We start from the raw sequence: 27,829 nt of genomic DNA, 5'->3' as shown, positions 1-27,829 counted from the left end.
GTGGCATGTTACTAGTGGTTTTTCCCAAACTAGTTTTCCATGTTAAATCCTGGTGTCAAGCTTGTGTTGAATGTTTTATGGTGTTTTATATTTTAAATGTTTACATTCAGAAAATTTGTTATATTAGGATAAGGAACTATAAGTTAATTTTTTAATTGGTATTTAGTAGAGACCGAGCTACAACAAGTTAAGAAGAATAGCTAATGTTTATTGTTTGATTGTTCAAATGGTACTTATGGACCTTGGACCTTGAGTAACTAATTCATGCCTCCCCCCACCCCTGCCCAGTTATTCTAAATATTCTCACAATTGGTATTAAAGAACCAATTTTTATAAAGAGAAGTTTGTAGGAACTCAAAGCTAAAAATTATAGCTCACAAAAGGGAGTTGCCAAAGCTAAACAAGGAGAACTTTCCTGCATGGAAAACATTAATGAGGCTGTATATATCTAGTATTAGTGATGCTACAATAAAAATTGTGGACAATGAATATGTGAAGATAATCATTGTTCCTCTGACTCCCTAATATCTAAAGGAACAACTGCCGGCATTATGTTGTATTTTTCATTTGTGAAAACACTTACTTGATTCTAAATGGCTACCAAGCTCATCACTCAATCTATAGTTCATATCGAGCATTCTGTGGTTACCTTGTAAGTTCATCGCTTAAGAAGTTCTCACTGAACATTCTTGAAGCTAACAAGTAAGTATGTAGTTTAGTAGTGTTCATCGTGTAGGTAGTGGTCACTGAGCTTTATAGTGTCTACCAAGCTATTAGTTTGTGTGATGTGAAGTTAGTGTTTACTAAGTGATAGAAAGGTAAACAAAGGATTTAGTATTTATCGAGTCACATTATATCTACTGAGTCTTCAATGGTTACCAAGTTCCAAGCTACATTGTGTGATTAGTATACACCAAGCTTCAACTTCTACTGAGTGCATGATGATGTTGAGTAATGTAGTGGATGCCAAGTATCAGAAGGTCACCAAGTGAACTTGAAGAACTCAAGTTTTCTACTGTTTGGCTGACTTAGTAATGTTTTGTTTGCTTATGTTTTAGCCAACCTTGCAATTGTAATTATTAGAATGGTGTATATGTAATGTATTGTATCATTTGCAATATATCATGAGGGAATGTTAATGGAATGGATATGTAATGTGTTGAGAAGAGTGAATGCAATTTAGTAGTAGAGAAGAGCATTCAACAAGGTCTACAAGGAGTAGCAAAGACAAATCAATCACAAGAGGTGATTTGTACTTCAAGATCTAATCAGCAATCAAGTTGTAAGTCAAATCTACTATTTCATCCTAACAGGTGAATTAGTTTTCAAATCCTTTAACAGGGTAGACTTAATAGTCTTGTATAAATCTCTTAACTGAGTGCATACTTCATTGTATGTTTTTAAAACCTCTAACAAGGTGGACCTAATAGTCCAAATTTCTCTTAATAGGGTAGATCATCAAAAGTGGTCAATGTAAGCCCTTATAGGCTAACTTTATACTATGGTAGTAAAGTTTTGTGGGAATCATCCCCACCCTAGTTTTACTTTCTACTTGGAAGGTTTCTAGGTCAACAAAATTACTGTGTTCACATGTTATGATTTTTTTTTTCTTTCATGCATATAGTAGATTAGAAGAATGAATGGTGAATGATTTATGTTGAATTGGTTTAAAGTTTTCAAGGTTACCGATTCACCCTCCCCTCTCAGTAACGTAGCTAGTCTTGAGTATTTTCCACAATTGATATCAAAGCTTTGTGGTTCTTAGGATAAAATTTGATAGCTTGAGCAAAGATCAAGGACAATGGAGATATTCAAACTTGACAAAGCTATTGAGAATGAAAAGTTAGATCTAGAAATGGCCATAGCTCAACTCAAAGAGGAAAAAGAGCATCTTTCCCAATCCTTGAAAAGTAGGAAGGAACTTGCAAAAAAAATGAATGGCCATCAGTATGTTGAGGCAAAAATTGAAGACTTTTTTCCATCAAGTAGTTCAGATGAAGCCAATGAGGCAATCAAAGAACTCCTAGAAAAGAATGGCTCTCTACAAGAAGAGGTAATAAAATTGAGAAGAGAACAAGAAATTCAATCATTAAAAATGTGTGAGATTTTGGGAAAAAAGAAACAAGGAAAAAGAAGACTTGGAGGCAAGAAACAATGAAGAACAAAATCAATCCACTTAGCATGAAGACCTTATTGATCAAATCACTGAAGCAAACGAAGAAATTAGGATTCTCAAAGCAGAAAATGAAAGAATAAGGAATGATCTAAATTTTGAAAGACAAATCAATGAAAGAACAATAAGGGACTGAGATTTGAAAAGAAAATCAATGAAAGATTGAAGAATGACCTAAATACTAACAAAAAAGTCAATGAAAGGATGATGAACCTCAAGCAGACATGAATGAATTGAATCAACAAAATGAGCAAAATCTTCATAGGAAAAAATGTAAAGTAGGACTTGGATATAGTGAAGTAGAAGGTGAATCTTCCAAACAATGTGCCCAAAGCAATAAAAGAATTACTTGCAATTACTATGGCAAGTCAGGTCATACATCAAACAAATGTTGGAGCAATGAAAAGATAAAGTTCAATGGAAAATGCTACAATTGTAGTAAACATGTTCATAAAGCTAATGAGTGCAAGGAGAAACAAAAATTTGAATGTAAATGTCACACATGCAAGAAACAAGGTCACAAGGAATCTAAATGCAAATCTAAACCATTCAATCTAGGTAAACAATTTGTTAAGACAATATTTGGTTAGAACTACAACACTTGGTGTAGATGTCACTATTATGGAGAATATGGACACATTGGCAAAGATTTCTCAAGGCATCACTTGAGAAAAAGAGATACAATAGTAAGATGTTATAGATGGACTCAACTCGGTCATATAGCTAAAAATTGTATGAATATAGGAAGAGGTGAAGATGAAAAGAATGCTAAAGTTGACAACATTAGGAAGTACAAGAGGCAACTGTGGATTCCAAAATCTACTGAGAAAAATAGTTCAAATGATGGCAATGTCACTAAAGAAGTGGGTGACTCCACCATTTCCAATTAGATTCAAAAAGAGGATCTAGAACTGTATCATCAACCTATCCCTAAAGCAGTTCTAAATGATGAAAATGTAGAGGATCCAAATTAGTATTTAAGATACAAAGGGATGTCATGAATTTATTTCATATCAAGCAAGATTGGTCACAGACTCAATCGAGCTATGTCAAGAGTAATGTAAGTTTGTTTGATTGCTAAGTCACAAGTTTCTACTGAGCTAGTGAGCGGATGATAGTCTATCGCACACTTTGTCATTATGGTATCTAGCATTAATGGTGAATTTTCATCAAAAGGGTAGAATTTGACTTCATTTTTCACCGCATCTTTAGAATTCACAGAGGTAAGTGATTCTAGGTGCATCCAGACTATTTCAAGAAACTTTAAAGCAAAGGATTTTTTTGAAAAACTTCTATCATTTATTGAGAAATGATGGCATCTAGGAGTGGCAGTATTAGCAAGGTAAAAAGATGTTTAGAAATGTTGGTTAAGGCTGTGGAGTGGAAAGTACCAAATTTCAAGCTAGTTCCAGCAGTTGTAGAGGGACTCGACCCTAGTGATGCTCAATCTCAAATTCCACCAAAGGTACTGCTAATTAATGAAATTTGCACTCACTTTAAGTGTTCTATTTAGGAGATAGGAACCTAGAGATGGATAGTGCTTTAGAATAAATGCATGTTGATGGCTCATTAAAACCCAAGCACAAGCATCTTGAAACAAAAGGGTTAACTCATATCACACACCTACCAAGGAATTTTCAATTTAAGTGGATTAGGTACATTCTCAGTCATGTGAAAAAGGGGCAATTATGGTTAGAGAAACTAGGATTAATCACCAAGAAGATGATTCATAAGATTACTCATCTCCCCATGCTAAGCAAAGCAAAATATACCAAAACCCTAGGTCATAATGAACTCCAAAAGAAAACCCTAGCGTAGTGGGATGGTAGAGGTTTGAAAATTAGCACCATTTTTGATGTGGAGTTATGATATGGCATTTATGTAATTGCACACAAGATTTATAGCTCTAGTCATTTGAACATCGTGCCATGTGAGGAAGTGGACTTACCATTTAAGTTTGTGAAGAAGAACATGAATTTTTAGTTGTCAAAATTACTGTTGAAACAACTAAACGAGAATATAGAAACCATCCAAACATCAAAGAACAACTCATGCAAATTTGGTTCTTTGTTGACATGTCTTTTATTTTTTGTGCAAAAGTTCTTTCCATCCAAAGGATCTATTGCGTGGAGAAAAGATGTTCCTATTTTGTATCAGATAAATGAGTTCATTGCAAAAATGGGTGTAAACTTTGATAGCATCATGGACATTTATTTTGAAGATTTCAAGGAAATGATGAAAAATAGGTTCAAGATTCCTCCTAAACTTGTTGAGGATTATAAAGATTATGTGTGCCTCATGGTTGACTATGATAGAGTATATATTTAGGTAGTCAGGCCCCGAGTTGCATGGGTGAAACCTCTCCCTTATGAGGTAAATATTGATGAAACTAGGGACATTATTGAAGCACTGGTGAATGACCCTATGGATCTTAAGATACCAATCTTTGGTACATACGATGAGGAAAAAGTCAAAATTGAACTAGAAATCAAGCTACCTCAAGCAATCAGCAAAGGAAAGAGGAAAATAGCCAAGATGAAAACTGTCGTTGGGCCTCTTATGCTTATAGAAGGTAAAGGTGAGGATGATGAAGAAGAAGAAGGAGAAGGAGAAGAGCAAGAATCAAAGAAGGAGGCAGAGCCAACAAAGAAGAAGGGCAAGGTAATTGTTACAAAACCTCCAAAGGCCTCCATAGCTATTTTCACTAGAAGAGGAAAAGGAAAAGGTGAAGTTGTGCTCATTAAGCTGCCACTCACCTTCCAGGAAAGATTGAAACAAATGGAAGAAGCAGGTGGCATTGCAAACTTCAAGGCCCTAAAGTTTGAGACAAGGACCAATGCTAGAAAGATGCAAATTGAGGAGTTGGTACTCACTAAAATGGGACCATGGAAATATTCCTCGGACCAAATTACTCCTCAAATTTCAAAAGAATTGTTGGTAAGACTGCAATGAAGGTGGGAATTAGGCATACAAATAGCTAAAGATATATATGAACAATCTTTGAGGAAGTTACTGCCCAATCTTATAGTTGTAGAAGTGAAGGCAACAATGAAGATCAATGAAGGTAGAATGATTATTAGATTCCATACATGTTTGATTTTAATCAAAGATATTGAGCATGTTGTTAGAGATGCAACAAACATGTGGAAAAACATCTATTATCTACATAAGCCTAGTGATGATCTAATAGAGAGTAAGGATGATGATGACACTAATGATGATAAAGAGGATAACACTCCATGTGTTACTATTGATATTGAAGACTATTAGGCATTAAGGGTTGATGATGAAGAGAAAGAGGAAGACAAGGAAGAAAATGAAGAAGATGATCCAATAAAAATTGTAGCAGAAGTCATTGCTTCCCTTCCTCACTCTCCACGTAAGCCAACTACATCATCAAGGTTGGAGATAGCTTTAGAAAGTATGATTGCTACCACCATAGATGCATCATCTGCACAATCATTAGTTGCTACCTCATAGCTCTAAGTATCTTTAATGGGAGTGGCAGTCACTTCATCTACTGAGCTACAACCCTCTTCATTAGCTCTTGAATAGTCTACTTCAACAATATGCATAGATACCAGTTCTACAATTGTGTCAACTTCTACTACACCATGTATAGTAAGTTTGCCAGTTTATTCTATAAGTTTGTCAATTAGAGCTTCAACTGCACCAATTTTTGTTCTAGCTAGCTCTTTAGTTATGAGTATCCTAGTTTGTACATTACACATTGGTACTTCATCTTTGGGAAGCACATTAGTTCTGGATATAGCTAGTACCTCTCTTAGTTTTCCTCTAGTTGGACCAATTCTAGTTTCTGCTACAAGTCCAGCTACCTCTACTATTGTTTCCATCTCTAAGACTAAGTAAGCTCAGAAGTAGGAGCAAGGACACCCCTAAAACTTCTACTTACTGGTAAAGAAATTGATGAAGACATAGATTTGGACAAGGAAATTGTTATTTGTAAGATAGATCTGGATACTGCCATAGTTGATGAAATGAGACTGGTTAGTTAGCTTTTGGAGCAAAAAGAAAGGCAAAAAATAGCTTACAGGTGAGAGAGATAGAGAGTTCTCTATAATTGAAAGTGCTAAAAATATAATTACTAAGGCTATAGGTGTTGATGTTGATTCATCTCAACACATTTTGCTACAATTAGAAGAGGTTGTGAATAAGTTCAATGAGGACATTTATAGCTTAGAAAAGCTCATAGAGAAGGTAGAGAAGAAATTTGATAATAAGGTGCTTGAGCACATTGCAATAAACCAGGTAGAGTTATCTACAATTCTAAACAACCTTGATCAATCCTTCATTAATGTAACATCACTTTTTGGCAAGCTTTGTGATGTTACCAAGTTCACCAAGGATATAAAGGAGAAATTAAGCAAGATCGATGTAGATATGAAAGCAAGTGCTCAAAGGATATAGCTTGACCCTAGTTCAACCTCATCACATCACATGAAGGTGAATTTTTTGTTATAATGTAGGCAAAATTGCTAAGAGAGGAAGCTAGGATCAGATCTACATTGATTGATATACAAAATATGATCCTTCTAGTTATGGACACGATGTAGAAACACATTGCATATTCAAAAAATTTAGTCCAAGATAACAATTTTTCTATTGCAGATCATATGATTGAACTTTCTGCAGAAGTTCAAGTGGCACTTGCCACATGTAAAATTTTTCAAGGCAACTAGGATAAGACATTAGCTCTTATTCTCAAGGTACACTTTGAATTTCTCTCACATTTTGGTGTCTCTATTTGAATATATTGATATCTCTTTGGCATTATTGTCAAAAAGGGGGAGTAAGAGATAGAACAAGTCAGGGGGAGTAACATATAGTAGACTTATGGAGAAATCAGCAAAGAAAATAGATTCTTATATATACAGATAAAGCTATTTATATACCATACCATATCTATGGAGGAGATATGTGAGACATGTGAGACACACACACACACACACAATAGCTTTACAAAGATCAATTTTGAAAAATCAAAATTAGTATGTTACTGTACATAAGTTTTGGCTCATAAGTTTTTTTGTCACTAATGCCAAAGGGGGAGATTGTTGGCATTATGTTGTATTTATCATTTGTGACAACACTTACTTGATTCTGAATGGCTACCAAGCTCATCACTAAGTCTATAGTTTATACTAATCATTCATTGGTTACCTTGTAAGTTCATCACTTAAGCAGTTCTCACCAAACATTCCTAAAGCTATCGAGTAAGTATGTAGTTCAGCAGTGTTCACCATGTAGGTAGTGGTCATCAATCTGCACAGTGTCTATCGAGCTATTAGTTTGTGTGATGTGAAGTCAATGTTTATCGAGTGACAGAAAGGTAAACAAAGGATTCAACATTTATTGAGTGACATTATATATACCAATTCTCCAATGATTACTAAGTTCTAAGCTACATTGTGTGATTAGTATGGATTGAGCTTCTACTTCTACCAAGTGCATGATGATGCCGAGTAATGTAGTGGATGCCAAGTATCAGAAGGTCACCAAGTCAACTTGAAGAAGCCAAGTTTTCTACTATTTGGATGACTCAATAATATTTTGTTTACTTGTGTTTTAGCTGACCTTGCAATTGTAATTATTGGAATGGTATATATGTAATGTATTGTATCATTTGCAATATATTATGAGGGAATGTTAATGGAATGGACATGTAATGTTTTGAGAAGAGTGAATGCAATTCAAAAGCCAAGTAGAGCATTCAACAAGGTTTACAAGGAGTAGCAAAGACATATCAATCACAAGAGGTGATCTGTACTTCAAGATCTAACCAGCAATCAAGTTGAAAGTCAGATCTACTATTTCATCTTAATAGGTGAATCAGTTTTCAAATCCTTTAAATGGGTAGACTTAACAGTCTTTATATAAATCTCTTAACCAAGTGCATACTTCATTGTATGTTTTTAAAACCTCTAAAAAGGTGAACCTAAAAGTCCAAATTGCTCTTCACAGGGAAAATCATCAAAAGTGGTCAATGTAAGCCCTTACAAGCCAACATTATACTATAGTAGTGAAGTTTTGTGTGTATCATCCCCACCCAGTTTTACTTTCTATTTGGAAGATTTCTAGGTCACCAAAATTACTATGTTCATGTGTTATGACGGTTTGTTCTTTCATGCATATAGTAGAATAGAAGAATGAATGTGAATGATTTATGGTGAATTGATTTAAAGTTTTTGAGGTTATTGATTCACCCCTCCCCTCTCAATAACCTAGCTAGTCTTGAGTATTTCCAACAACAAAAAGAGCACACTCAAGAAATGTTGGATATTTATTTAACCCTAAGCTATGTTGAGATTGATGATATAAAATAATGTGATGGTGTAAAAAAAATGTGGAATAAGTTGAAGACCATATATGGAGGAGATGAAAATGTCCTAAGACACAAATTAGAGATCCTAAGAGGTAAATTTGATGAAATGAAAATTATGGAAGGTGATAACATAGTACAATATTGTACAAGAATCAAGGAAGTTTTCAATGTTATTCAAGATGCAAATGGATAAATCAGAGATGAAATAATAATAAGTAGGTATTGAAAATTCTACTCGCTATATATGCCTTTAAAGTTCTTGAAATAAAAGAGCTGAGATGCACTCCAAGTAATAAATTGACTTTAGAAGGTGTAATTGGTAGACTTACTTCTTTTGAGATGTCTAATTTTGATAACTATACACCTACTACTATAGAATCTTCTTTTAAGTCAGAACTAGTTCTTAGCTAAAGAAAATACAAGCATGTGAAGAGTGATAGTGACACTTCTAATGATGATCTTGATGAACTTGTGATGCAATAGTATCCTAGGGTAGTGGGAGATCTTGCATGTTGGAGGGATTTTAGCTGAGTTGTGTGGACCTATTTGGGTCTTGGCTAATTATTTTTGATGTATTTAATAAGTGTTGTAAGCCTTTTAAGGCATTTGGTATTTACTTCTTATTGGAGGCTGACTTGTGGCTCAACATGTAATTAATGTAAGCTTTATTTAATTTTTAGCTTATTGGGCATACTTGTGTCTTAGTTGGGTGTAAGAAAGGGTTGTGGTGAGGTCTTTCAGCATTATTCATCCATTTTGGAGAAGAAGTTGTGGCAGAGGAGAAAATTTTGAGAGAGCTAGTAGCTAAGGCTTAGGAAACAAGGAGATTGCTTAGTGGCTTGTGAGAACAAGATTAGATCTTCCTTGGAGGTTTCTACCAAAGTGTGGATCTAAACTATCTAGGTTTTGGGTTCAATCTTGAGGGATCTTGCAAAACTATTACTTTCTTTGTATCTAGTCATAATGGGAGAGGCCTTACAGCTTGACACATTGCACGTAATCAATTATAGCTATCAATAAATTGTTGTGATTTGGTTTTAGATCTTGCATTGTTGTTGTGTTTCCATTGTGTGGTTATTTGCTAGGAGCTAGGACATCTCCTTCGGGGATTCTCCTACCTTCCAATGCATCAAGTGGTATCAGAGAAAAGGTTGTTCTTGAATGTGTAGACCAAGCATCAAAGTTGAGGTAGTTTGCACCAGGGTCTTGTGAAGTGGATTTATTAGGATTTATGAAAATATTGGAAGATTCCTTCAAGAAGATTGGACCCTAGGGTGATTGATGATCTTAGTGATGTTGTGGATGAAAGGATCTCAGAGAATGTTAAAGTAGATTTTAGATCTCAAATAGAGGATGTTAAAGCTAATTTTAGAACTAAGATGGTTTTCATGAAGAGTGATATGATCACAGAGATCATAAGTACTATAGGTGGTGAACCTCAACATGTGGCTACTAAAGATGATTATGAGGAAGTTGCTCAAGACTTTGAAGTTTCTAGATGGAGTGGTGAGGCTAGAACTGATTGTGTGGAGAGACCTATGGGAGATAGGGTTGGTCAATTTTTAAGACCTAGATTTTAGTTTAAGTTGAAGCATAAGATGGAGGTTTCTAATTTCTTAGGTACTTTGATTCCTAAAGACCTAATTGATTATATTTTTGAATTGGAAGACTACTTTGAGCTTGAGGATATTGAGGATCCACTCAAAGCAAGGTTGTCTGAAACTAAGCTGAAGGGACATGCTGCTCTTTGGTGGAAGAAACTACATAGAGATAGAGAGGAGGAAGGTGAAATGAAGATCACTAGATGGAGGTTTATGGTAATTAAATTGAAGGCTGAGCTCATTCCTACTAATTATGACCTTGAGTTGTTTAAGAGGTTGCAAAATTTGAAGAAAAAGGATATGATTATGAAATATTATACAAAGGAGTTCTACAAGTTGTCTATTCGGTCTAGGCATAGAGAATTGTCAAAGGAGAAGGTAGTTTGGTACATTAATTATCTAAGATTCAATATTTAGGATTACATTGGTATGCTGAATATTTCTTTGGTTGAGGATGCTTATCAGTACTCTTTGAGAGCAAAATAAAATGGGAAGAGAAAGAATCAAGGTAATTCCTAAGGGAAGGAGAAGTAGGAATACTCGAAAAAGGCTAAACCAAGTGCAAAAGATGAACCAAAACCTATTTATTAGAAGAGAAGGATAGGTAGAGGTAATTTTAAGGGTACTCTTTTTATATGTCATAAAGAAGGACATAGATCTTATGATTTTCCATAGAAGGCTAGTGACAGAAGAGTTGATTTTGCAAATGATGTTGAAGACAATGAACCAGAACAAGGAGAGAATTTGCTAGCTCAATGAATACTAGTTGTTCAGAGAACACTAGAATCTTGTTAGAGGAGTAACTAGTTTAGGACTTGATATAAGTTTGGTGGTAAAGTCTACAATGTGATTGTGGATGGTGGTAGTATTGATAACCTTTTTGCTCAAGAGATGGTTCAAAAAATTGGTTTAAAGAGAGCGAAACCTCCTTATCCCTATAGGATTGTCTAGTTGCAAGGTGAGCATGCTTTCAAAGTGAGGCATTAGTGTCTTATTGATTTTTATATTGGGTAGTATAAGGATCAGGTGTTGTGTGATATTGTAGACATGAAAAATTGTCACTTATTGCTACATAGACCTTGGTAGTATGATTATAGGGATATGCATGATTGTGTCAAGCATGTGTTTACGATTATGAAAGGTGGTAGGAAGCATTCCCTAGTTCCTTTTTAGAATGAAGAGGTGGATAGAAGGAACCTAAGTATTGGTAGCCAACTTGAGTTGGCAAATTCTGAAAGGGTTAGAGATTAGTGTGGACAAAAAACCTACCAAACACTAAGGGTGGATGTGTAGAAGAAGAAGTGGAAAAAGGGAAAAATTGTACAAGTTGAATACTTGGAGGAAATGTAGGTGAAGAACCAGTTTGGGATTTATCATGTGTTGAATCTTGGAAGATGTTCTTCTAGCTATTGAGAACATCTTTTCATGCCCAAAGAGTCTGTTTTAGGAGCATCCTGGGGTAGTGGGTCATCTTGTAGGTTGGAGGGATTTTAGTGGAGTTGTTTGGACCTATTTTTGTCTTGGCTAATTCTCTTTGATGTATTTAATAAGTTTTGTAATCCTTTTAAGACATTTGGTATTTAATTCTTGTTGGAGGCTGAATTATGGGTCAACATTTAATTAATGTAAGGCTTATTTAGTTTGTAGCTTATTGGGCTAACTTGTGGCATAGTTGGGTATAAGTAGGGGTTGTGGTGAAATCTTTATGCATGAATCATCCATCTTGGAGAAGAGGTTGTGGTAGAGGAGAAAATTGTGAGAGATTTGGTAATTGAGGCTTGGGAAACAAGGAGATTTCTTAGTGAGCTCGAGAGCACAAGATTAGATCTTCCTCAGAGGTTTCTATCAGAGTGTGCATCTAAACTAGCTAGGTTTTGGGTTGGATCTTAAGGGATCTTGTAGAAATATTACTTTCTTTATATTTTTCTATAATCAAGAAGGCTTTACAACCTGACACATTGCATGTAATCAGTTATATCTATGAATAAATTATTGTGATTTGGTTTTAGGTCTTGCATTGTTGATTTGTTTCCATTGTGTGGTTATTTGTTGGGGGCTAGGACATCTCCATTGTGGATTCTCCTACCTTGCACTACATCAGCTTAAAGAACACATTGAAAAAGGATTTGGAAGACACAAAGGTAAATACAATGGTAAATTACATTATTTTTTTTCATGCAACAAGGTTGGACATATTGCTAAAAGATGTCTTAACAAGGAAGACAAAGATGAAAGAAATGAAAGAAAGTATAAAGGAAGGAGAGGTGATTGAGACTACAAGAAGAAAAAGGAAGAAAAAGGTAATAAGTCTTGTTATATTTCTAAAGAAGAATCTGACACTGAATCTCAAAAGTAATGATGATGAAGTTCTCTATGTCACTATGAAAGAGGATTCTAATAAAGATCAAAAAACTGTTCTACTTTCTTATGTGAACAAAAGTGACAAATGGATAATTGATAGTGGTTTCTCTAATCATATTACTAGTGATAAAAACAAATTTGAAGACATTGGACCATAAAAGCATTAAATTTTGGTAATGATATTCCATGTATTGTGAAAGGTAAAGAAACTATTCAATTAACTGACAAAATCAAGTTTGACAATGTTTACTGGGTGGAAGGACTTAACTATAATATGTTAAGTGTTTCATAGCTAAAAAAATTAGGATATAGAGTTGAATTCCATCACAAAAAGGCCAAGATATATGATGTTCATGGTAAGGTGATTGGAAGTGGTGATTAGACAAGAGGTAACTTGTTCTATATGGATTATCCTCATGAGAAATATTTTTTTGCACAACAAGAGGATGTTTTGTTATGGAAAAAGAGGTAATTTCATGTAAATTTTGATGATTTGGTGAACATTAGTAAAATGTATAAAGTAATAGGGTTTCTAAAACTTAAGATACATGCCAATGCTATGTGTAAACAATGTCAATTGAGAAAAATGATAAAGTCTAGTTTCAAGAGAAAAAGATACACATCTAGTGACATTTTGAAGTTGGTTCATACTAACCTATGTGGACCTATTGATGTTCAAAGCTACTATGGAGATAATAATTTTATTCTATTTTTTGATGATTACTCTAGGATGATGACTTTGATTTTTCTCAAATATAAATATGATTCTTTTCATCTATTTAAGTGGTATTTGTCCAAAATTGAAAAAGAAATAGGGAAGGGTCTAAAGTGTTTGAGATCTAGCAAAGGTGGTAAATTCACTTCCAATGAGTTCAACATATTTTGCAATGAGAGAGGAATTAAAAGATAGATGTGAGAACCAAGGACCCCTTCTCAGAGTGGGATAGCTAAATGAAGAAATAGATGAATAATAGGCTATGCTATAACATTGATGATGGAGAAGAAAGTATCACAAAAATATTGGAGAGAAGCCATCAGTGTTGTTGTCTATACCCTAAATATAGTACAAGTCTAGAAAGGTACAAATGCTCTACCTTTTGAACTATGGTATGGATATGCTCCTAATGTGTGATATTTGGAAGAAAATGCTACATATTTAAAGATAATAGGAACATAAACTTGATGCAAAGAGTGATGAAGATATATTCCTAGGATATTACACTAAGAGTAAAGCTTATAAGTGTTTGACCTCTAACACTAAAAATATTGATGAAAGTGCAAATGTAAAAGTTGATGAGTTTGTAGAAAGAGATGATGTTGAATGTAAAAAGGAACCTAAAGATTACAATGCATTCATATGTGTGGATGATGCTACTCCAAGTACTCCTACTAAATAATAAAATCAAGTTACAATTCCCCAACAAATAAGGAATGCCAAGATGCAATGACAGGTTGCCGAGAAAAAGAGAATTAGTATTGAGCAATAAGAAGAAGATGTTGAGTCACATAAAAAAAATTCCAACCATCAGATAGACAATGATGAGCACAAAAAATCTGAACTTGAACCTAGACAAGAAAGAGTTAATGAGCCTGAGATTATTTTTCAAGATGAACCTATTGAAGACTATAGAAGGAGACCGGCTATGCTAACCAAGTATGTAACAAGACATCATAAACCTAAACAAATAATTTGTGATGTTGAATCAAGTATTATGACAAGATAAAAATTAAAAGATGGTACATATTTACTTTGTGAATTTGAGCACAAATAAGTGCAAGATGCCCTAGATAATGAAGATTGGATTCAAACAATGAATCAATAAATTGAACAAATTGAGAAGAACAAATCTTAGATCCTAGTAACAAGACCAAAGGAAAATTTTTTTATTGGAACAAAGTTTTTTTTAGGAATAAGCTACATGAGAAAGGTGAAGTTATAAGGAATAAATCTAGACCAATATGCAAAGGATAAACTCAAGACAAAGGAATTGACTATGGAGAAACTATGTCTCTTGTGGCAACGTTGGAAGGAGTCAAAACACTACTGGCATATTCAGCCTACAAGAATTTCAAGGTATATCAGATGGGTGTCAAATTTGCATTTTTGAATGCTATACTTGAGGAAGAAGTGTACATTAAACAACCTGAAGGATTTTTGGACCCTTACAAGAAGAATATGGTATCCAAACTACAATAAGATCAATATGGACTAAAACAAGCCCCAAGATCATGGTATAAAAGACTTCATAATTACTTATTGAAAATTGGTTTTCAGAGGACAAATGATAACAATAATGTATACTTGAAGACTGGTAAATGAGGTATTGTTATCAGAAATATTTGTTGATGACATTATATTTGGAGGAAAAGAAGCATTATGCAAATCATTTTGTGATGAAATGAAGAAGAAATTTGAAATGTCAATGTTTGGTGAAATCTAATTATTTATTGGTTTGTAGGTATATCAAATGAAGTTTGGTATTTTTATTACTCCAAATATATCAAGGAGATCCTAAAAAATTATGGAATGGAAGAATCAAGACTAGTCAGCACACCTATGTCTCTAGGAATTAAGTTATCTAAAAATCATGAATTTACTAATGTGAACCAAACACTACATATTTTTTAGAAATAGATAATACTAAAAAGGGGGGTGAATTAGTATTCAAGAATCTAATCTTTTTCCCACAACTAAATATTGTTAATTACTTTATAAAATGCATTTGAAAGTAAATGAAAAATGTCGAACAAAAAATATAACCATGCACATAGAGAACCCATAAAACCATTTTTTGTTAACTAGAGAAACCCTGGCAAAAGGAAAATCCCAATGGGGATAGTACCCACAAGATGATTCACTTAAAAATAGGAACTGGTAAAAGATATTGACCATGTTAGGAGTCTATCAAGTACATGTAGTCTCTCAAGTCCTTGTAATAGGACTAGGTCTTGTTAGAAGCCTTAACCCTATTAGGAGTTGCTTCAACTCTATTAGGAGTTGGTAGAACAAATATAACGTATGAAAGAAGAGCCCATTTCCCTAACATGCGATTATACAATTCAGTTCTGCACAAGAGTGCGTATATATACAATACTTGGTCACTACTATAATTAACACTTTCCTTAAGCATACATCAAATCTTGCATCACATAAGGCTCACATATCATTCAAGCTCTCTGTACTATAGTTTGCATCACATACATCTTGCACTTTTACTGTGCAATATAATATCTTTACTTATGCGTCACATATTCATAAATTACTGCTTAGTCAGCCTTCATGTCTTCACATACTTGACTTAATAAAAAATAAGTTATGGATTAATATACAAAAATTCATCTAATCATATTTAGTCATTATTTTGTAACCAAAATAATTCCTTAAGTTGTAAAACTCAATTTGCTGATATGTTATGTTCTACTATGTCAAATACTCGTAGTGGTATTTTAATCATGACCCACTCTATATTGTATGTACACACTTTCATACTAGTACATGTCATCATGAACTATCATAGAGCTTCCCTCAAATGCACATGATATAACTCTCAATGAGTCATTTGTACTCATAACATCTTTCTCTGTGTTGCTACAAACTATCTAACATTTAGACCATTTTCTAACTCTAAATACATAAATGAAATGCTAAGATGTTGGCATAAATTAAAACCATAAATACATCTATTTGACCATATTTCCAATAATCTCCCCCTTTGGAATTGATGGTGACATTTGGGAAAATTGGCTAAGTCCCAAAATGATGTCATACATAACACAAAGTAAATAAAAGTAACTACACAAAATTACCTTCAAAACATAACCATTTTATTGATGTTTTGATGGATCATTACACTCCTTATCACTCCTTTAAATTGATAGATAGATATACTCCCCTTACATATACATATTTAATTTCCTTACATGTATTACTACTTCTTACAACTATACAAAAATTATTTATTTATGTTTTGATGGATCATTACATTCCTTATCACTCCTCTACATTGATACATAGATATACTCCCCCTTATTTATACATATTAAATTTCCTTACATGTATTACTACTTCTTACAACTATACAATTTTCCTTAACTATAATCACAAAATTGGGCGTTCTGCTGCTGATCAACTTGTTATTGTGGAAAATCAATCTGCATAAACAAGTTTCAACCCATCCACTTCCTTCTTCCAGTTCTCCTTTACTATATCAGAGATACTAATTAGTGTGCATAGTGCATAAGATGCCACTTGAACTATGCTTAAGTCAATATAGGAAAACTTATCATAGGAAGTCTTTGCTGCAAGACATTCCTCCAATTGCCTCTACAAAATGTTGAGTTTAGGTGAAAATTTTCTTCTAAGACTAGAGAATCTTTTTGCTGCCTTCTCCTCATTAGATTCCAAGCCTTTGATCAAATTGTGAGGTTTCTCCACTTTAGTACCACAATGTTTAATGCTGGTCTCTAGGAGTTGTAACTTTATAGCGAGTGTTTCAATTTCATTCAACTTTCCCTTTATATGACGCTCAAAGTCTATTAGGTACTTATATGAAAAAACACATTATCCATACAACCTTTCTTCTTCATTAATATGTTTCCTTAGTTCCTTTATGCTTCCATCAAGTTTCTTTATGTCATTCCTCACATTAGTGCACACTATTTCAAAAAGTATTACATCATGTTTTACCTAAGCTTGTGTTGAAGCTATCTCTAGTAGAGTTGTGAATTCCTCATCAAAGATCTTCACCAAATCTTTGGCCTTAAACTGCAAGTCTTGATTTGCTAGAGTTGTAGTAATTATCTTCTACATTCTATCCAAGACTTCAGTTAATGTCTTCTCTAAAGACTTTACTTATTTGTTCTTTTCAAATAAATTGCTTAGTGAGTTGATCAATCCTTTTTTATCATCATCATCATCTGATAATGGGCTAGTTGTTGGTACTACAATAAATACAATTTTTGGGGCTACATAAGGTATGTCAACCTCATGCTGGAACACTGCATTTCTAATTTTTGACTCCACATGTTTTAGGTTGGGCAAGAATTTTGATTCTTGCATTACTATCTTTGGATTTTTCTTAAGTTCAAAATGTTTCTTTAATTTCTTCCTTTTCTCTTCCTCTTTCCTCTTTCTTTCCTCTTCCTCTTGCTTTTTCTTCTCCTCTTCTATTTTTTTTCTCTTCTCCTCTTCTATCCTCTCTTCCTCTACTACCCTCTATGTTTCTTTCTTCTTTTCTTCTTCTTGCTTCTTCTCCTCATCTTGTTTCTTCTTTACTTCCTCATGTTTCTTCTTTTCTTCTTCTTCATCTTCATCTAAGAAAGTGTAAGCTATTATTTTGTTGACATTGCCAACAATATGTGCTCCATATCCTACAAAAGGATTCTCCTTTGCATCCATATTTATTTGCATACTTTCCACTTGCATGGATTTAGTACCCATAACAATATGTGGTGGTGAAAGTGTTTAGTGCTTCTCCTCTACTTCTTCATCTTCACTGAAAGGTTTACTTGCCTTTACATAGATTAGACTATCAGCTTTGAGTTGTGTACTCACCTTTGGCATTGAGGTCATGAATTTTAAAATTGTATCCTCTATCACTTTCCTAACATCTTCATAGTTGCCTCCCATCAGAAGAATTACTCTTCTTTTGTTCCTTGACGAGGCCCCAATACCCTTCAAAATCATGTCTAAGTCCTCCTTACAGTCAACATCACACAATTTATTTATCATTGTGATCCTCAAATTCAAATTCTCTTCTAATATTCTCTTCTTCCTATTTATTAGCCTATTATATAGGTCTTTAGGTACCTTATTCTGAATATTCTCAAACTTCTTATACCTCAAAATCATGTTTCTTACAATTATATTTTTGAATTGCTTTCTATCCATATTACTATACAAACTATAATACTTGTTTAACTATACTACTTGTTTAGCTATACAAAATTTCCATCATTATTTATTTGCATTTTTATGTTCTCTACATTTGGTTTCTATGCTCTCTTTCTAGCTATTGTTCTACCTTCCTGTGCATCTTGCACTACTAGTCTATTTCCAACTCCATCCTCAGAACTCTTTGTATCACTTACTTGCATCATTTTTCTTCTCTTTCCAAGTCCACTAGTGGTCTTCTTGACCCTTTTCTTGGATGATGGTGCAAATCCTTGTTTCACCTTCACCAATCTCTCTAATTACCTCTGTGCAACAAGTGTTTCCACCTCTATTTGCCTCCTAGGTTGACCACCTCTTGGTCTAACTAGTTGCACTTGTGCAACTACTACATATGGTGCAATAGGGGCTTATGCACATTTTTGTGCTATTTTCACACCTTCTAAAGGTCCTACAATAGCAATAGGAGTTGTTGCAATCACTTTAGTTTGTGATGCATGATTATCTTGGGGTAGTTAGCCATCCTACATATTGAAGGGATTTTAGTGGAGTTGTGTGGACCTATTTGGGTCTTTGTTAAATTTTTTGATGTATTTAATAAGTTTTATAATCCTTTAAATGCATTTGGTATTTAATTCCTATTAGAGGCTAACTTGTGGCTCAACATGTAATTAATGTAAGGTTTATTTAGTTTATAGCTTATTAGGATAACTTGTAGCTTAATTAGATATAAGTAGGGGTTATCGTGAAGTCTTTAGTCATTATTCATCCATCTTGGAGAAGAGGTGGTGATAGAGGAGCAAATTTTGAGAAGGGCTAGTAGTCGAGGCTTGGAAAACAAGGAGGTTGCTTGGTGGCTTGTGAGCACAAGTTGAGATCTTGGAGGTTTCTACTAGAGTGTGGATATGGACTAGCCAGGGTTTGGGTTGGATCCTAAGGGATCTTGTAGAACTATTACTTGCTTTGTATTTGACCATAGATGGGAAGGCCTTACAGCTTGACATATTGCATATAATCAATTATTTTATGAATAGAGAGTTGTGATTTTGGTATCAGATCTTGCATTTTTCTGTGTTTCCATTATGTAGTTATTGCTTGGGGGCTAGGACATCTCCTTTGGAAATTCTCCTACCTTGCACTGCATAAGTTTTTCCACTTACTTTCATCTCTAGTGCAATGCGTTTGACTTCATTAAACATTTCTTCGGTCATGCCTGATTCCTTAAGGATGGAATCTATCACCTTTTCAACTTTCTTTTTTCTCTCTTTTTTGTGTAGTTTTGAGTGAACTATTCTCATTTTCTCTCATAAGTTCCCCATCTAGGGCACTCTATGACCTTCTCATATTGGAGTATGAATTTAAAATCCCATATGCTCTATGAATTTACCACTTAGTACTACAACTTCCATATAGGTGTTATCTATTTTGACCATGAAGCATAACTCTTCCTTATATTTTTATACCATTAAGGGATCTATTCTATACCTCTATTTCATTTATGAATGGAAACTCCTCATCATCCTATCAATGTCATCATCTATGACATTCTCCAACTTAGATCTATAACATTGAGTCACAATCTTCATTGCACACTCACTGCTATTCCAATTTATCATTCCATGAAACTTTCTTGTAGCATGTTAATCTTAGATTGGTTTTGACATATGAGTAAAAATATAAATAAGTCATTTACTTAGTTCATGCCAAATAAGTAATACATGTTGAGCATAAGTTGTTAGATAATATATCTTGAGTGATAGATATTTAGTATGGGCTGAGTAACTAGTAAGTGTCGAGTGACTCAAGTGCTAAGTAGATGGTATGTACAAAGATATTCAAATGTTCAGTGATTAGTGGATACAGAGTCATTCAAAGACCATGTTACAACATTGACTTTGTAGTTGATGTCGAGCATCAGGCACTTCAAGTGCCAAGTTACATAGTTTTGACATTAATGTTTGTAATGGCACAAAATTTCTATGTAAACTAGGTTTGGGCTAACTTAAGGATTGATTTATGATCTTTGATGATAAGTGTGAATCCTAATTGTGAATCCCTATGCATTACATGCATCCAATCAGAAAAAGGGAAGGTTTAAGTGGCAATATTGGTGAATCACTATGATCGATTCATACCTAATTGTATGTCACCTAGGTCTTCTTAAGGAGGATAAACCCTAAAAAAATTATGTATATTGAGAAGACTTGTAAAGAGTTTTCATGTGCGAATAGAGTATTCATGGTGAGTATGGTGTTATGATTTGAGTTATATTACAAAATTAGTTAAATGAGAACAAAGGAAAGGAATTAGACAAAAATAGAGATACATCTAATCAAAAAGGATCAAGTACATATTAGTATAGAGGTGATCTAACATCAAGAAAAAAAGTGCTAACTAAAGGATCATTGCTAAGACATTCTAACATGTGAATCAGTTAAATATCTAAATAGAGAAGTCTTAACAAGTTATTGTAAATCCTTTAACAAGATGCTTACTTCATTGTAAGTTAAAGTCCTTTAACAAGGTAAGTTCTAACAATCTTGTAAGCCTTTAATAGTGTAGACCTTTCATAGAGTAGATCATGTTTCATGATCAAACATTTTAACCTTCATTGGATACACTTTATTAAGATTTTTGAGTGTCTTCCACATGCCAATTTTACCTTCTCCTTGGAGGGTTTTTGGGTAACCAAATATCTTGTGTCACACATGTGTTGAATATCTTACTGTCATGCTCTGGATGTATATGTTTAATTTGGTATTTTAGTTTATATGCATAGATGGTGAGATGGATGTGTGGTAAATGATTTTAAGGTTGAAAGTTTTAAATGTTGATTCACCCCCCTACCCCCCCTCTCAAAGTTTACTTCCCTATTGTATTTCCAAAAATTAGTACCAGAGTTGAGTTCTTTGGAAAGTAAAACTTTGTATCTTTGAGGAAAGATCTTGGAGATGGAAGTCTACAAGTTGGAAAAGACTATTGAGAACTAGAAGGTTGAAATACAACTTGTCCTGCATTAGTTGAAAGAAGAAAGAGATGAGTTAAAGTGATCATTGAAAAGAAGAAAGGAAATAGCTATTAAAGAGAATGGCACACAATACCAAGAGATTAACACTACTAAATTGTTTGTAGATGGAAACTAATAAATTTGATGCATTCGTTGTAGATATAATGAAAAAGAATGGAAACCTAGCTGAAGCGGTCAAAAATATTAAAAGAGAACAAGAAGTCCAATTAGTATTGCTATGTCTAGTGACTAAGCAGAAAAATAAAGATGATGAAAAATTCATAATTGAAGATGACAAAAGGATTTTGAAAAATAGACTAGAAGAGAAAACATCAAAGGTAACTAGGATTGCTAACATGCAATTTGAGACTTTGAGTCAAATGATGAACACTGAAGTTGCAGAATGAACAATTAAGAAATGATCTAAAAAGAGAAAAGGAGTTTTCTAATACTTTCAACAAACCTAGTGAAGCTATCAAGTACTTTGAATAATCAATGAGATCCCCTAAATCCAACAATGATACTTTTAGACTGGGTTACACTAGTACTAAAGAAGGATAAATATCCAAAAGTGGTGAAGAAAGAAGTAACAAAGGTAAGAACTCCAAACCTACTTGTCATAATTGTGGTAAAATAGGTCATACCACTAATGTTTGTAGGAGAAAGACTATAACTAAGAATCATAAGTAGAAGTTCATAGGTCATTATCACAAGTGCAAAAAACAAGGACATCAAGAAAATGAATGCAAAACCAAGACCATAAGCACACAATGATTTGAAATAAACTACTATAACTCTTAGAAGTATGGACATAGAGCATATGAGTCCAAATCCAAGCCAAATTGGTCATCAAACAAGCAGACAAAGGTAAAGCACAATGGGAACTCTTATAACTAGGATTATAATACTAGGTATAGTTGGTACTACTGTCAAGAGTGTGGACGTGTTGCTGAAAATTGCATAAGAACAAATTTTAGAAGTTACTACAATAGATGGTTGAGTCAAAACACATGTTTTAGTTGTTTGATGACTGGTCACATAAGTAGGAATTGTCCAACAAGGTCAAAGACATAAAGCAATGAGTTTAATAAAGGCAAAGGAAAGGCAAATGTTGAGAATGTCAGAGATAAGATGAACATGACATGGAAGAGAAAGGAAGATTGCAACACATCTAGTTCAGATGGGATCACTTCACCCAATGGGTCAGGTGATTGCACCTCCTCCAATTAAGCAATCAAGAGGTATGTGGGACTGATATTTAAAAGGGTATACTATACATTAGTTCCAAGCATTTAGTTTTGAAAATATTACATATACATGAATAAAGATGCAAGGAGTTGATTATAACCTGGAAGAAATCTTTAAGTTTTGTTGGTTTTCATGTCACTACCAACCATGAAAATTTCCGCTATGGTTGCCAAGTGAAATATTAGTTGATGTTGAGCTATCAAATGTGATAGTCTTGACCAAGCTCGTAGTGGTTGCAGAGAAAAAAGAGAACTTCATGGAAGCCGAGTGATTTGAAATCTTTATTGAAGCTTAGCTTACAACTATGTAATCACTAAGCATTAAATACAAGGTTTTAAACTCTATATGATTGATTTCTACTCATTTGACATCATATTAATTCGAAGGAGAACACAAAGAGTGAAATTTGAATTGAAAAGATCATTCCAAGTGTTTTCTAGCTGAATTCAACAGTCGCTTGACACCATCACATCAAATTTACAAAGGTATTTATCATATGCTCAGCTACGCAGTTTGAATTTTCACAAACCCTAGTTTACAAATGGTGTCTAGTTCTTTAGCTACTATGGTTAAATAGGGTAAAGAAGTTTTGAATGTGCAATTGATAAGCAATGAGATTAGGCAACTTAAGTCTAGAGTCATTCCTTATATTCTTTACAAGCAAGATCCATTTGGTGTGTTGTTGATGATACCACCTTGAGTTATCATGATTCAAGAAATAAGATGTTTCTACACATGCAAGGTGGGTAGCATAGGAGACATAGAGATTAGGGAAATCTTTGGGAAATTGCATGAAAACAAAGTATTGAGAGATGAATTCAAATTTGTAGAATCAAAAGGGTTAAACTATGCCCTAGATTTTCCTAATGTTTTCAAGAATGAATGGATTAAGATAGTCTTGAGTAGAATTCATGATAATTCTATATGGTTGGATAATGGACTAGTGAAAATCACAATGAAGATTTTACATAGAGTGATAAGGTATCCAACACTTGACCAAACCTAAAACCGTAAGAAGTGAATCTAAAGAGGTCATTGAGAATAATATAGGGGCAATGTGGAACAAATGAGAAATTAAAATTGATACTATCTTAGATCCTCTAATTGTATTTGTAGTGAGGATAATAACACATAAATTCTATCAATATAGTAGGCTCAACAGTGTACCATTTATTTTTGTTGACATGGGTTATAGGATAGTCAAGAAGGATCATACCTATGACCTTGCTGAGTTGCAGATGCAATAGTTGTAAGAAAATTTGGGAGCAATATGGAAGAACAAAAGTGCACAATTTAAATTTGGTTCAATTCTTGTATGCATGTTCTTTCATGTACAAAATACATTCCCAATATGTGGTAAAGTTTCATGGAAAACAAACAGATCTATTATAGTGTAGATAAGTGAATTTATTAAGCAACTAGGTAGCAATTTTGAGTCAGTTATGACCAGCTATTTTGAGGACTTCAAGCAATCAATGAAGAAGACACAAAGGATACTAGTTTCACTAGTTCATAAACATTTCAATGATGTTTTCTTTCTATTTTACATTGATTTTACTTATGTTCAAGTTGATGTTCCAAAGGTATGGTGGCTAAGGCCACTAGGCTATGAAATCAATGTTGATGAAGTCTCTGCAGCAATAACAACATTACTTGCAAAAGATGTAGATGCTAAGGCTACTACCTTTGGGAACTATGAAATGGCTAAATCTAAGATAACAATGGATTTGATGACTACCTTAATCATTAGAAAGAAGAATAAAATTGTCAAAAATCTTAAGGATAAATTTGGTGAAGGGGCCAAGGAAAATGAAGAAGAAGATGAAGAAGAAGAAGAAGAAGAAATATCCACTCAAGCACCACTAGCTTTAACTCAAGGTTAAGGAGAACATCAAGTAGAAGAACTAGAAATTAAAGAGGATGCCAAGGGAGGAGAAGACACTAAAGAACCTAAAAAAAAGTAGAGGATAGCTAAGACCCCAAATGTTAGAAAACCAAAGAGGGTTGCAAAACCTAAGTCTAATATTCCATCCACAAGAGAAAGCACAAGGGCTACAATCAAGAAGGCTCAAAAAGTAGATAAGCCAAAAGAGAAGAGGGCTAGACCAGCTAGTAATGAAGAGGAGCTTGAGAAGAGATCAAGGAGAAAATACATAGCTCCAATTGAATCTGATGAAGAGAGGACAAAATCTAATGATAATGGCCAATTTCAAGTGGTAAGTAATTGTCCTTCTTCAAATTTAGATAATATATGTGAGAACATAAGGAATAATGTTGATTTATCTAGTCTCACACCTATTAAATTTGATAAAGTTGGAAAATTTGAGATGAACCAAATAGAGGAGTCAATATATGCCATGATGTCAACATTAAACAAACTCTAATTGAGATTTCCAACTCTCTACCAAAGGAATTATTTGATAGAGTTGAGTAGAAGTGGCAATATAGTCTCTCAATAGAAAGACAAATTAGAAAGATTGAACTTGCCCAAGTGATGTCTAAATTGGATAGGGTGACAATGTATAAGCTAATAAAGAAACATGCAGGAAAATTTGCACCAAAATACAAGGCATTTAGCATATTGTAGAAAAATGTTGAGGATGTTGTGCAAAAGAACACTTTGATTTGGAAATCATTATATGGTTTGACAACACCCAAGGCAATAATGTAGGAACCTATTGAGGTAGGTGAGGACAAAGAAGAGAAACAAAAGGTAACTAAGGTATTGATAGTTGACACTAAGATAGTTACACAAGTGGAAGGCACTAAAACACCTAAAGATACATAGGCACCAGCTGAGGATGAGGAGAAAATAGAATAGAGCGTACCAAATACACTATTACTGAGTGCTAGTCCACAACATAAGGTAAATATAAAAAGTGATATTCTAAAGATTAAGGATGTTTCTAATACTATCACTTAGAACATATATCCCCTCATAGAGGATGAATTAAAGAAGATAATGGTAGAATCCACTACCCAGGCCAAACTATGTGAAAATCTCATACCAGTGAGTGTTGATGAGATTGAAAAAGTAGATAAAGTATCTACATGGGAGGATGTACCAAAAAAAGTGACATTTATAGCCCTTCCTCAATTCACATTTGTACAACCTATATTACCCATTATGGTATATCAAAGGAAGGAGATAGCTACTCCCACCATTATTACATTGACACAAAGTACTCCAGTCTTAGTCAATGTAAAGGAAACTAAAACTAGCAAGGGTGAGATAGTTGGAGAGCATAAAGATGAAATTAAAAAGAAAAAAGGAACACAAGTTCTAATAGGCTAGGTAGATACTCCTGCACCTACAACACAAGATCAAGGTGCATCTATGAATGTAGAGAAGGAAAAGGATAAGACTAAAGAGCTAGGTATGACTACCAAACCTAAGGATAAAATTTCAATACAAACATTAGTAACTTTAGCAAAAACTACTACTCCTCCAATTCAAGCTCTTCATAGACCAAGTATAGAAGTTATACCACTACAATCATCAAGGCCAAGTCCAAGCACATCTAAGGTAGATAAAGTTACATAATATGTTGATGCAAACTTGGATGAAGTGATTGAGTTACCCATGTTTGATTTTGCAACCATTATTATTGAATAGTTGAGCATATTCCAGGATGGTCTTGCAAAGAATAAATAAGAAGAACTACTCAAACAATAGCATAGGCAACAACAAGCTTTGATAGATATCATGGGCATTTTTCTTGATGCATTTAGCATGCTAATATTAGAAGGAACCAAGTCAATCATGGAGAAGTTAACCAGCCTTGTTGAGAAAGTAAATGATGTAGACCTAGATTTAAATGTCAAGTTACTTGAATGGTCTTAAAGAAAGTTTCAAAATAAGGTTGATGAAAAAATATCAAGTGCTATTGCACTATCATAGGTTGAGATAGCAACCAAAATTAACAGTGTGAAGAAGTTACTAGAGAATATTTTCTCTTTGTACACCAAATTGTGTAATCCCACACTCTTTACACAAGAAATAAGGAGTTATATTCTAAATTTGGAGATTCATGTACAATCATTTTGTATAACTCTACTAAAGTCTCCAACTTAGAGTGAGAAACATTTTAGGAGTCTCCTAAACTCTCAAAGATAGTCATAGTATTACACATAGATAAAGAAAACATCAAGGCTGAATTGATCGGCATCCAGTCCACTCTGACTGCACATATGGAAATATTTTACAAGGAATTAGCCTTTTCTGAAACACTCATGAAGAAAGATCTACATCTTTCTACTCATGATGGCTTGGTTCACCTTGCTGCCAAGTTGGCCATACAGATCAAATCATTGGAGGTAGCTTGTGACAATTGGGATGTTGCATTGAAAATAATGCTTGAGGTCCACAAATCATTTTTGGACAAATACACTCTAAGTGTATAACCCTTTGAAATAAGTGTCAAAATGGGGGAGAAATAAGAACGGGAGAAATAAGAAATATGGGGGAGAGATAACATTTTGAGGGAGATAATATTTTTGGGAGTAGTCAATGACATAAATGGAATACACAGATCAGTCAATACAAATCTACTTAGTAGGAGAAATTATTTTGATTCAGATACAAAACAACATAGTCAACTTAGGGGGAGTTATTGAATTTTGATGTATGACAGATGAGTCATCAGCTTTTGAAAATTTTTGAAGTTTTTGAAATTTTGTATGTATGTGGATATTATCTGAGTTATGCTTCAAAGGCTAAAGGTTATTCATACATGATCAAGTATTTTTCCACTCATGTCAAAGACGGAGATTGTTAATCTCAGATTGGTTTTGACATATGAGTGACAATATACTTAAATCATTTACTTAGTTCATGTTGAACAAGTAATACATGTTGAACATAAGTTGTCAAATAGTATATATCAAGCAACAAATATTTAGTATGAGCCAAGTAATTAGTAAGTGTCGAGTCACTCAAGTGCCAAGTAGGTTGTATGTGAAGAGCTATTCAAATACCAAGTGATCAGGGGATGTTGAGTCATTCAAAGAATGAGTTACAATGTTGAAGTTGTAGTTGTTGTTGAGAATTAGCGACTTCAAGTGTTGAGTTACACATTTTTGACATAGATGTTTGTAATGGAAAAAACTTCTATGTAAACCAATTTTTGGCTGACTTAGGGATTGTCTTATGATTTTTGATGATAAGGATGAATCTTAATTGTGAATCCATATGTATTACATGCAT

General features: G+C 33.8%; 1 protein-coding gene across 1 annotated transcript in view; it reads left to right on the top strand.

Moving 5' to 3' along the window:
• LOC149560668 (putative UPF0481 protein At3g02645) overlaps positions 1-27,829 on the top strand; it is a 153,305-nt gene that overhangs the window by 92,395 nt on the left and 33,081 nt on the right. The window lies entirely within an intron of this gene.

This window comes from Cupressus sempervirens, chromosome 4 (assembly GCF_028749045.1).
Source record: "Cupressus sempervirens isolate cs-2001-9-10 chromosome 4, ASM2874904v1, whole genome shotgun sequence".
Lineage (NCBI taxonomy): Eukaryota > Viridiplantae > Streptophyta > Pinopsida > Cupressales > Cupressaceae > Cupressus > Cupressus sempervirens.
The sequence above is the reverse complement of the archived record's forward strand: the minus strand, read 5'-3'. Positions and strand labels throughout refer to the sequence as shown.